This window comes from Lichenostomus cassidix, chromosome 3 (assembly GCF_008360975.1).
Source record: "Lichenostomus cassidix isolate B80296 chromosome 3, HeHo_3.0, whole genome shotgun sequence".
In the NCBI taxonomy this organism is placed as follows: Eukaryota; Metazoa; Chordata; class Aves; order Passeriformes; family Meliphagidae; genus Lichenostomus; species Lichenostomus cassidix.
Genome location: NC_139483.1, coordinates 72,269,550 through 72,281,548, shown reverse-complemented (window position 1 = coordinate 72,281,548; position 11,999 = coordinate 72,269,550).

The following is an 11,999-nucleotide window of genomic DNA, read 5'->3' as shown; positions in this document are numbered from 1 at the left end:
ACTGAATAAATTTGACCAAATGAATCAGAATTCCACTAGCATGCAGCAGAGATGGACTTGATCTACTGTTCTGACACTATAATTATCTGCTATCTGATTTATCTTCTACCCTTTATAAGATATGACAGTGTTCACTGATCAAACATAGCTTTCTTCAATCGGAAAAGGTGGTCAAACCCTTTCATTTTGTGAGCCAGTGCCTGGCTAACCACACCTCTTTATATTAGTATTCTGAAGGCAGCCCAGCAGCAGAGTAGAATGGAGGGGAACAGTTGTTTTGTTTTGAGTCCAGTTTGTGTTTTTCAGCCCCAAGCATTGCCTCCAGACACTTGCACTTCCTTAAGAGGATTATTTGCTAGTGATATTTTCTTGAAAAACATCAACACAATCTAATGCTGTTGCCTTTTCTAAGGAAAATAAGAGAAGTTAATGACCAGGCATATGTCCATGAGGAATTACTGATATCATTAACATTTCTTGTTTATTTAGTGGCTTAAAAATAACAACAGCAACAAAACCAGACTTGTCTCAAAACTCTTAGTGAAGACTAGCTGATCTCGGTAACCTCATGTTCTTCTCTCCCCTTCCACCACCCACTTCACTGCATAGCCTGGAAGAAGAAGCATTTGGCTCTCAGCTGTACAGGCAACAGAAATAGCTCTCAGAACCAAAATTTTCCTTCAGATTGACTCAGATCAACATTTTTTCATTATTTGCAGTGAGTTGAGGCTGCATTTGGAGTTGTTTTTGGGAAAGACTAAATCACATGGGTGAAGTCACTGTCAAAAATATCTCCTGTGAAGGGGCAGGTCATGATGGGGAGGGCTTTGTGCTCTGGTGCTGAAAGCACAGGTGGAGGTTGGGGTTCATTGGTGTGGGAATGGCTTTGGTTCTGGGAGAGCAGAGAGCCAAACTGAAATGCTCCACTGTTCTGAGCAGTGCTCTAAATCCTCAGTAACCTCTGTAGGCCATCACTGAGTCTCAGAGAATGGCAGTGGATGATGCTGTTTTGGGAGGACAGATGGGGCTGAACATGAACATGCAACCCATTTTCTTTGTCTTCCACCTGAACCTACAGCTGTCATGCTGGTGACTGTGGAGAGCCCATTCCTGCCTTGAACGTGTTTGTTCCGTCCAGAGCACTCATGCCAAACTGAGCAGCTTCAGCAGGAGGAACTGGCAACACATCATTACTGACTACAGAGCAAGGCAGTGGAAAACACTGGAGTCTGGATCATGATTCAGTTAGAGGAGGAATTTGAAGTAACATCTCCTGCAACCCAGATGATTGTCCTCACTCAGTTTAAAAGCTTCCATATGTAATTCACTGATTTGCAGCTAATACTCAAATAGAAAAAGTTAAAAGTCATTATGGATGAGGACTGCAAGTCAAAATTAACATCCTGCTCTGGAAGCAACTTGTCAGTTCTGTGGACCACTTCACTCCACCTTCTCTTGACACAGACCTACCAGCCATAGGCAATAGTTCCTTTTCCACCCAGAAAAAAAGTATTTCTTACAACAGAAACATCAGTACTCCTTCAATGGGAATTTTGTAGTTATGTTCCTGATAGGATCTGTATGCACCAAGGCAGGTTTCCAGCCTTCTACACAGCATCATTCGTCCATATCCTTACACATTGCTCCCCAGGTAACAACAGTCAATACAAAAAAAGTAAAAAATATCTGCTGTTAGCATTCATATGTCTCTCTTTATCTCAAGACATGCGAAACTCATTTTCCAGTATTTTTCTTCAGAAGAGGAAAAAATGAGAGAGTATTGTTCCTACTTTATAAATAGAGAACTTGAAGGCCAAGTGGGCTGCCAAGACCCCCCAGCAAGGAGGTGAGATTTTAGAACTGGTTGTTGAGATGCTGGGAGAAGCTCCAGATATCAAAAGTATAAAAAGAAATAATACTTTATTTTTTTTTAAAAGGGGACTGTCTGCTTATTCATAGGTAGGTCACAAGGAACCAGCTGACAGCATGGAATGTTCAAAGTTTGAATCAGTTGAAGTGGTCACAGCCCCCTGTACTACATTTGCTGCTGAGAGGAGGTGACACAAGTGCCTCTGCAGATATGGATTCTGTATTACTTCCTGTTTTGTTACAAAAGTCATTTACAATCTATTTTATTAGAAGACGTTTCTGTCAACAAACTTACTCCCCTGACTATTGAGGTAACCAAGGAACAAGGTTCTAACAGCAAAAATGGTCTCCCTTTTCCCCTCAAAAAATCAGTTACTGATGGGCTGTGTAGGGATTTGTGCTCATGCACCACTTCTGGATATTGAGCCTGAAGGCTCAGTTTGATATAGGTGAATAGTGAAAGCAATGTAAGTACAGAGAAATCCTGCTTCTTGAAGTTTACATGCAATTTTGGACATAAAATCCAAATGGATTGGATTTTGGATCCAAACCTTAAATTGAAAGAAATATGTTGCAACCCAAGGCAGATCTGGGAGGCTGTGGTTCTATGCAAAATAAGCCAGATTTGTAAATCTGTATAAAACCACTGAGAGATAAATCACACATGTATCTACACAGCGAGTCCAATCCATTCACAGCGGGCATGTGGAGCCTGACCCAGCAAGCATCAGGCTGGCCAAATTGAGATTTTTATCAGTCACCCCATGGTTTCTCATCTGCCCTTCACGGTTAAGGGTCAGGCTCCTTTTGCTTTTCCAGTGCCACCCAAACATCCCCTCCTGACAGTGTGGGCATGCTGAACCTTTCAAGGGGAGCTGGTGGCCAGCCAACCTGGCAGCTGAAATGATGGGTCAATAACCCACTGCTATGCATCTGGCCAGTGTATCTATACACTGTCTGCTGCACAGGGTCACAACTACCTCAGCACCAGTCACAAAGCTCCCACCTTGTCAGCTCCTAAGGGTGGCTCTTCCACCAGAAGCTGGCAGAGCTTCTACTTGGGGAAATGTGAGTTTTGCCTCTGCTGTGACCTTCTTTTTCTGTGATGCCTCAACACAAAGACTGGCTACTCTACTGTAAATGTCAAAAAGCTCCAAAATGCCAGAGAGCTGATGCTACTCAAAAGACACCCTCTCCCTACAATCCTAAAGTTACAAAATCAGCTCCTTGACAGATGCTTCAGAGGTACCCTTGTCCCCAATTTGCAATAGGGAAACTGAGGCATGGCAAGCGTGGGTGACTAGCACAAGGTCATACATGCCAGTGGGAGTTCTGGGAATAAAGCCCAGAAGCTTCTGGCATATTGAGACACAGGCATATATTTCATACCGCCTTGGCAGGCTGTGGATGCTCTCCTCTCCTCCCCGCACTGTGTGTGCCACAGAAACAGCCTTTGTTCTCCCAAACTTGCTTCCAAATGTTTCAAACATCACTTCTGCTGTGAACTGTAAAACTCACGCTTGGTGTCTACGGAGCACTTGTCCAGCCGGTATGTGGCTGTTTCTGCTTTCTGCTGGGCTGGACTTCCTCTGATCCTGACTATTTGCCAACTTCTATACCTGTGATCAGCATACAGGGTCAGTCTGGAGAGCTTGTCCTGACATTTCTAGTTGTTAGAGACCTTCTGGTCACTAACACTGATCATGAGGAGATTTGTTTTCACTTGGTTTTACCAAAAATTTCTGATTCGGATTATAACTACAACTTTTACCCTTTGCTAACTCAGCAAAAATCTAAGGCAAAAAGAGACGCCAACCTATTGGCAACCCACAGGAGGGTCTGGAGCTATGATTTTATTAAACTGTTTGTTGGCTGAAACCTGTGTGGAATGTGGGTCAGGTCTTCCAATGAAGAAAGAATAATTTGGAGTGTCTAGGACAACTTGTGAGCACCACGGATAACCATTAAACTGTTTGTGGGCTCTCGGTTATTTTTTTTCTTGGAAGGCAGTCCTGACCTTGAAAGTTGTGCAAACACAGGAGTTGTGCAAACACATTTCCCCCGCTCCCTTCTTGCCCTGCATGCAGCACCAGGGATGGTATCACACGCTCTCCACACACTGATGATAAGCTGAACCAACAAGAATATGAAGAAAATGTGCCAAACCCGCAGAGGGAAATGAAAATCAAATCCCCTTTCTCGCATCAGCGTCAAATTTTTATTTCTTGACAAGATAGGAGTTCGGTGGAAGGGAAACGAAACGATTAAAAAAGAGATAAAAACTAGAAAGAAGCTGCATATCCAAGTCATTCACTGCCCTCCCGTGGCTGTGTGTAAAGCACATCCAAAGCACTTGGCAGCAAAGGAAGGCCTCATCTTCAAGTACATGCAAATACATTTGCCAAATTAGTAGATCTTCTCTGTGGTGTCTTTCCCTACCACATCATGTTTGGCTGTTGGCTGAAAAATAGTTTTTAACTTAAACAGTGGTAGAACACTACTAAAAAATAACAGAGGGTATGTTACATAAACAACTGAATTGAAAAACCATGAGAGGGTACAATGTGTTATTAGTTCTTTACAATTTTTAGAAAATTATAATAGTGCATTCTTGTGACAAATTGAATAAAAAATCTTGCTATAAAAATATTATTCTCTGATATTAATTCTGTATTTTGCCTTAATACAACAGAAGAGTCCCTGAAAAACTCCTGGATCAGGTGCAGGTGGGATTACAAAGTCTTACTCATTTTCCTGTGTCATTGCCAAAGGAAGGGGTTTGGGATTGTCAGGTGTGTTGGAATCATCATTTAGCAGCTTTTAATCCAGCTGCATTTTTGGCGTGTGCCATATTTGTTATCAACAGATATACAGCTGAGGATTAAGAGATGGCCGGCAATCCTAAATCAAAAATTTGAGTATATTTTTCAGAGTTTCTGCTGTTTGCCTAAGCTGCTTCCCACTTTCACCCATCAAAAATCTACAAATTGCTAAATTACTGCCACACTGCCAACACCACACAGGAGTGTCATGTTTCTCTGAAAATAATGGGAAGATGTGCTGTCACAACAGAGGCAGAACCTGAAGGTCAGATGAAGGACAGGTGTCACTGCAGATGTGATAATTAAGGGCCAGCATCTCTTCTGTGGATGTCCCTACACCATGCAGTGGCAGAGGAATCCAGTGGAGGGATGTCCCTTGCGGCCCAAATGCACTGCAGCCACCCTGTGTGCTGTTGCCAGGAAACTCCTGAGCGAGGGAATGGAGAGGGAATTTTCAAGGATGTCCAAGTCTTTGTATTTAAATACAGCTGCACAGTAAGCAGCCAACACAGAGGGAGAAGGTTGGGCCCTGATTTCCTCTCCACAAGAGCACAGAAGGGATGACTGAGTTGGTGAGATGCAGCAAAGCCTGGAGGCATTTGTTTCAGCACGACATTGTGTGCCCAGGGAGCAAGTACACTCAGACAGCTATGCCCAGACACCACAAAAGGAAGAGTAGGTGGTCAGGAGCTGAAACAAGAGAAACTAAGGAGGCAGATTTGTCAGCACAGGGGGATCCAGGAGTCAGCCAAGCATGCTGGCAGTGCTGTGCTAGCACCACCTATGTATCCATCAAGACAAGTACAGAAGAGGTGTTTGCAATGGAATGATTCAGGACAGAACTGGGAACTTCCTGCAGCTGACAGCAACTGATCATCAACAAGGATCCTGCAATAGAAGAAAGGGGCACAAACAACAGGATTATGTATGCTTCCCTGATGTATAAATACGGCAAGATTGGATGGGACATCTCATGTCTCTCTTCTAGGAAAAATACATAACTAAAATCAACAACAGTGTCACACGGGCAACCCCTTGAAGAAAGATGTCAGGGTCTTTTTTGCAGCTTCTTCCAGCAGATCTCTTCAGAGCCTCTTTCAATTTTCCCCAGGAAAGAAAGTAGGAATATTTATGATCAAAAGTTTCTCTACTCGATCCTCTCCTAGTGAGATGGCAGACTGCACGAACAGGAGGATGCACATCATCGTGTGCAGGAGCAGCCAGCTCTGCTGGAGACTTGTCAGAACAACCAGGAGGAGGCTGAGCAGCAGAAGCAAACTGCAGGCAAATAAGGTAGAAGCCCAACTTCAGTCATGCACGGTGATGTTTTGCTGAATGCAAAGTGGATGATTTATTTCTTCTTCCTCATATATGGCTGCTAAGAGATGAAGCACCAAGTAGGGAGCACAACACGTTTCAGAATCATGGTATGTCTGCATTAGATGATGTAATTTTGTTGCTGAAAGCTTGTGGCCTGCTGCACTTGGCTTGAATGTTAAATTGTCTGACTATACCCTGCTTAGGATGAGGAGGTTGCAGGAGGGAAAGATCAGCACTTTAAATTACAAACATCATTCAGTCATTTAGAGTTCTGGATAAACAAAAACTAATGACATTTTTGAATACATATGGAACAAAATGCTGACTAAACTAGGCCAGAAGGAGGGCATCCAAGGGGTCTGACATCCCTGGTGTCAGTCAATCCTCACATCTATTTCATTTCATTCACATGTCAAAGAGAAAAAATATTTACTTGCCTAACAAAGCTTCATGTGCTTATGTTAGCAGTGGTCTGATGACATGAGCTACCCTCAGCTCTGGCACAGGGGCAAATAGGCTTAGATTACAGTTAAAAACAGCACTTCTGTTTGAGGGAGATTACACACACAGCGAGAATGAAAAACCAGCTAAACAGGGACTTTGTTGGGCCTTTCCTTATTCGGGGCATTGTTATACCAGATCAGAATCAGGGTGATTGACGCCTAAGTTGTCATTTTAACCCCAGCATGGAAGTTTGGGGATGTGCAATTAATAACTGGCCCTGGTGCATCCCAGCAGTGTGGAATCAGATAAGGGGCATGGTGTGACCTGCTGCTTGGGCCAGGGCTGCCTCAAACTCATTTCTTTTTTCTTCTTTTTTTTTTTTAAACTTTGAAGAGTCATTTGGTCTTGAATCTGAATGGAAACAGGAAAGTTTCATAAGATTTGTAGGCCGAAATGCTGCAGGATGACTTGTTCTGCTTCAACATTTTTTGCCTCATTGAGTGGCACATAGCATGTGGAGAGGCTACCCCAGGGTGCTGCACCATCCCAGGGTGCAGGGAAATATTCACCCCAAAATAAATTACTTGTGTCTCCTTCGAGTAATTTCTGCCATGTGTCGGTATCTGTAAAATTTAATCATCAATATTTGCAATAAAGGCTGTACAAATTATGATTTTATAAACATGTTTACCTGAATACTAAGTATTGTATTTATCATTTCCTTCCTCATGCCAGTTTCTTTTCCCTCTTCCCATCTCCATAGCCATCAGAAGCCAGTAGAATACAAGATTGTCTGTAGAGCTGAGAGACTGTTTAATTTAGATGATGAATGAATCTCTTCCTGACTTACAATTCAATGAGACAAGTATGCACTTAGATTTGTGCAAGTAAAAAGTGTCACAGAATCTGCTAATGGTTAGTTCCCATGCTGAAAACAAACCTCAAACATCAGCAGCAAATCCAGAAGTTTCTCACCTTGTTAGCATGGAAAATGCTCAGTTTTAAGGTAATCTAATAGAAGCTATTCTGAAACCTTCAAGACGCCTCCAAGCTTCGGAGCCTGGGTTTAGACTGGCAAAAGTTTATCACAAAATCTACCTGTCCTCTTTGCCAGCAGCAGCTCCTTCATGACAGCCTGAGCCATCTTTGCAATAAAGCAAGCTGCTTCATACAGACTTTGTGAACAGGAGCTTGCCTGCTGCAGCCACTTGATCTCTATTGTCAGGTATCACAGCGTCAAATAAGCTGGAGAGAGACACCCTCCTGTGGATCTCATCCCCTTTCTTCCCCAAGAAGCTTTACAATCATGCTAGGTAGAATTCTAAAGCTTCACATAATAACCATAGGTTTGCATGTGTAAAATGATTGCCTGTCTTCTATTATCCTCCTCCTATTCAAAGCTTCTGGTTTACTCCATTTGTTTAAATGCTTGCTCTTTCTCCCTCCCCAGTCATGGCTCTTTGCCAGAGTATATCACAGTGCATGGTCCTTTCTGATGCTACCAGGCTCAGGCAATGCATATTTCCAAAGCGCTGCAAAATCTATGTACAGATTAAAAATATAAATAATAATAATAGGCAAGGCAAATCATTATGAAGCACTTAATATTTATGCATCTTGTTAGCCAGCTCCAAAACCACAGAGAGATTAATTTTGCAACCATTCATTCTTGTTTGTCTTTTTTTTTTTGCTTGTTGTAAAAGTACAAATATTTTCATGGCTCTCAACTGAAAAAAAAGTGAAGACTTATTTAACAACTTTTCTGAGGGATTTGATTTTGTGAACCACTTCAGTAAGCAGGTTTTGAAAAGGCTGCTATTCACTCTGATGCTCCAAGTGGGCTCCAAATGTATCTATAGCTATATAAATGGTGTATCAGATGGAGCTGCTTTTTTCTCCTCTTCGGTTCTCCTCTTTTGGCCTCAGCAGAAATCAAATAACTAACAATAGTTACAGCAGCTAGAAATTCTTCATATCATCCTCACACTGTTACAATTCTTTGCTATTCTGCAGAATTTTGGTAGCTGGTTACGAGCTCCAATGAAATCCCAACTCATGTTTGTTAAGACATGTAGAATAAAGTGAGCGTAATACTTGAATTATTTTATGGGAATAGCAGAGCTGACATTGGCTTTCAGAAAATAGCTGGGAGAATATTTACTATTCAGATAGCACTAAGCCAGGCAGGCAGAGTAGCTACAGTCCCACCTTTAAAATGTGTAACAGTACTTTACAGTTGAAATATTACAGGAAAATTCTCTGGAGCTGTAAAAAGCATGGGCTGTTCACAACTTGCTCAACAACTCAGGAGAGAGCAGGCACAAACTTCACCCCCCTGCTTTATCAAAACATGCACACATTTGGGAGCCACCTGCTTTCACAGTGATGCTTTCTTCACCAGCAAACCTTCGCATTTTTCCCTTCTGAATCATTGTGTGACAGTGAATCACTGATGATCTTCAGTGCCGGGACCAAAAATAGGGCTGGGTGCAGAGGAAGGCTGGGGTAGGGGCAACCTTTCCTGTGTTCAGCTTTGGGTCTCCCCAGCAACAGTGAGCAGGCTGTTCTACCTCCAAATACTTCAGATCCTCCTGTGAGCAATCACCTTTCCCTGCTCCACGGGCTATTTCTGCAACGCTGCGCTCACAGTGCCGAGAAGCCGCAGCAACAAGAGCCGCATTAGCATGCGGTGAAGTTTGCACCCCGGGTAATTATGGTTTTCTTTGTCACAGTGAATCACTGCATGTGAAATTACGGCAATTTCTCTATGCATAGATGTAGTTGATAAATCAGAGCTGCTTACTAGATAATAACCGTGCTTCCCAAAGAAATGCTGCCTTCAAAACGATGGCAAAGCACGGCCTAAGCTCAAAGCCTTCACGCCTGGGCAGAGAAAGCTCAGCTCCTTTCACTTCTGTCTGTAAGTCAGCACACCCTCAGCCACTGCAGATTTGACTGTGAAGGACAGAAAAAATGCTTCTGCCTCATGACAGCCCATGCGTCCTCTCTCTAAATGTTATTATTTCTGTGTCATGTTTCTCCTTTAAATAATTTCCTCCCTGTTTTGATAAACAAGGCATTATTTTAGACCTCAATTTCCATCCTAATCAGCGCTTCTCTAAGACCCTCTAACCCACATAAACTGCATCTGCTAAGAAACTCTTTGATGCCTATTATTTGTTTATGTCTTTCCTTCTTTCTTTAAGTCCACCCACTGGCTCTTCCTATATCAAATTCCAACTTCTTGCACTTAGTTTCAAGGCTCTTGACAACTTTATCTTTCTAGTCTTGTCTATTACTGCATTTATCAATTTGTTAGTATTTTTGAAGCACCCAGAAACCATGGTAATGACTGCCACAGAGAAGCTCATGAGGAAATTAATCATTCTGCTTCCATTGTAGGACTTGAATCCTGTGCAGTAAGGCTTGGGGTTCACACTTCAAAAGAAATCCCCACCAGCTCATCATTAATTCATCAGTCTCTAACCCCTGCACCATATGAGGCAGAGGTCTTAAAGAAATAAAAGTTGAAAGAAAGAACTGAAATCTGCACTCCATACTTATGCAAAAAGAGGTGCATTAAAACTACATTAAAACTCTGGTATTTCCTAATCATGGCATGCTCAATGTTAGAGTGAAATTCCCTTGAACAACTTCCCCTGTCTGAAATGGTACACCATTTCCTAGAAAAAATATCAAAATAGAGGTGGTGACTGCACTTTCAGGTAAAGACACAGCCAGTTTTGGGTGGGATTCAGCCTGGGGTTGTGAGGTGTTCAATTTGATGTCTGACCATAGGGTACACTGCTGAACCATGCTCACCTTCCACTGTCCCCTGTGTATATCTGGGTCACACAGTCAGTGCAGTGGGTGCAGTTCAGCTCACCTGACAGCAGACACTTCTGCTCTGCTGAGGAACCCTGACGTTGCATGGAGCACTCGTAGCAGATTTTCATGGATTACAACAATGCAGGCACCGAAAGAAGCCTTGGAAAGTCTTAATATAAAATCAAATGTACATGGTTAAATGCACAGCCAACACTGAAACAAGAGACTATCTTTCTCTTCTCTCTGTTGCTGCACATTTTTTGCTCAGACTGCAAAATTCACAGTAGGTAATCTGAGCCGTTGAAGAACATTGCCTGCAAGGACTCATGCTGGCCAGATTATTTAGGTCCTACCATAATATAAACATTGAATAATATTAGCTGCAACACCATCACTTTCTTTCATTTTCCCTTTAGTCGTTCCCTTTAGGCAGGATTTGTTTGCAGCTGATTAGTCATCATTTCAGATGCTGTAGATAGCCTGTCTGGCCTCCAGCTGCTGCTCGTCTCAGGTCTCATCTGGATCCTGCCAGCCATCTCTACACAGATGCCCCAGGTCTCCCAGGACATACTGAGCACCCACCTTGCTCCCTCGAGCCCATCTCACAACAGACATCAGCACTGGGGAAAAGCTGGCAGAGACTTCTGATCAGGTGCTATGAACAATTAACTGGAAAAATGAGCAATATTAGAATGTTTGGGGTTTGAATGGACCTTTACAGGTCATCTAGTCCAATCCCATCAAGCAGGGACATTGCCACACAGGATCTGGCCAGTAGATTTAGCTTTTCAGTGAACTAAATTGTGCAGTTCCCCAAAGGGTGCTTGTCCTGGGGCACTCTTGGACCATACGCCTTCCTCCATCTCTTCACATGGAAAACACAGGCACCCACCCTCACCTTTCTGGCAGCACTCTCTGAAGTGAGGATCAGGCTTACCACCAGTTACTATGATTGATCAAATTCCCAATAGCGAAGCTGCAGTAAGCAGCTGTGAGTGCCCATATGGCCCAGAACTACTGTGTAGCATCCACAGTATTTCTCACGTGCCCCAATTTAAAGTTCTGGGGAGTAGGGGATAAGCAGTTTGTATTTCACTAAGACAGAAGTTCACTGCAACAGTAAGAGACCTGACCTTAACAGGACTCTGTTCCAGCTGCCACCTCTCCCAAGCCTGAAATACTTAGTATTTCAAGTCCTGTATTTAAACTGAGCTGCATGTTTCTGATCTGTGTGTTCATTAAATACATTGACATTTCAAGCCTTCATGGAGAGAAAGAGTTTATAAACAACCTCAACAGTCATAAAACTGTAAGGCAGTGAAAGGAGCTAAAAAATCTACTCAGAATGGTACTACAGGCTTGGATTTGACTTGTCTGTTTTTTAGGGGGGGTTGTGTTGTTTTTGGTTGGTTGGGTTGGGGTTTTTTGGGGTTTTTTTAATGCAACACTGACACCATAACTGAGGAAGTTGAATTTGATGTCAAGCCTTTGTAAGTTCTGAAAGCACCTGTGTATAGTCTTGCACTTTTATTATCTGCCCGCTGTTGTCACATATTTGTTCCAGCCAGGTCACATCTCCTGTCAGGCAGCCCCTCTGCTGTGTTCAGGGCAGCATGCTAAGCCTGGCTAAGCACTGGCTGAAAATTTTCAAAAATACAGTAAAACTAGTCACCACAGTGCTCTGAGCAAAGACCTTAAAGCTTCTGTACTCCTGAC